The following is a 495-nucleotide window of genomic DNA, read 5'->3' as shown; positions in this document are numbered from 1 at the left end:
AAGTCAACAGAAAATGGAAATATACTTTTTAAAGTTTCTAATACTAGGAGAAATATCATACAATGTCTTTTTAAATAAAGTGTAAGTCAAAGATACGGTATAAATCTTAGAACAAAAATTAAGATTAAGCACTATTCAGAAAATTAAATGATTCAAAACAATTGAACTAAGAAAAAGTTTTCATGATAGTAAAGAAGTACCAAGAGTAAAATATAAGATAAATACTGGAATGGCAAATAAATGACCAACATTTCCAACAGTTTGAGCATAGGATATCACACAAAGGTCTAATGTGTTGTGGACACGCATAATGACCGTGACAGTTCTGGTGGCTAGGCGTCACTTGTGGAAGTGAGCTACAGTTATTTCTTTGAAATCCACCCTGTAAACTCAAGTGGAATCCTGACCCATACGGTGGAAGAGAAGTCCATTTGTACAGTGTGTTAATGGAAATATTCTGCTGCTGAATACAAAAGAATAACTGAAAGACTACTA

Source organism: Octodon degus, unplaced genomic scaffold, assembly GCF_000260255.1.
Source record: "Octodon degus isolate 3935 unplaced genomic scaffold, OctDeg1.0 scaffold00255, whole genome shotgun sequence".
NCBI classification, from domain to species: Eukaryota; Metazoa; Chordata; class Mammalia; order Rodentia; family Octodontidae; genus Octodon; species Octodon degus.
This window is presented reverse-complemented; position numbering follows the sequence as displayed.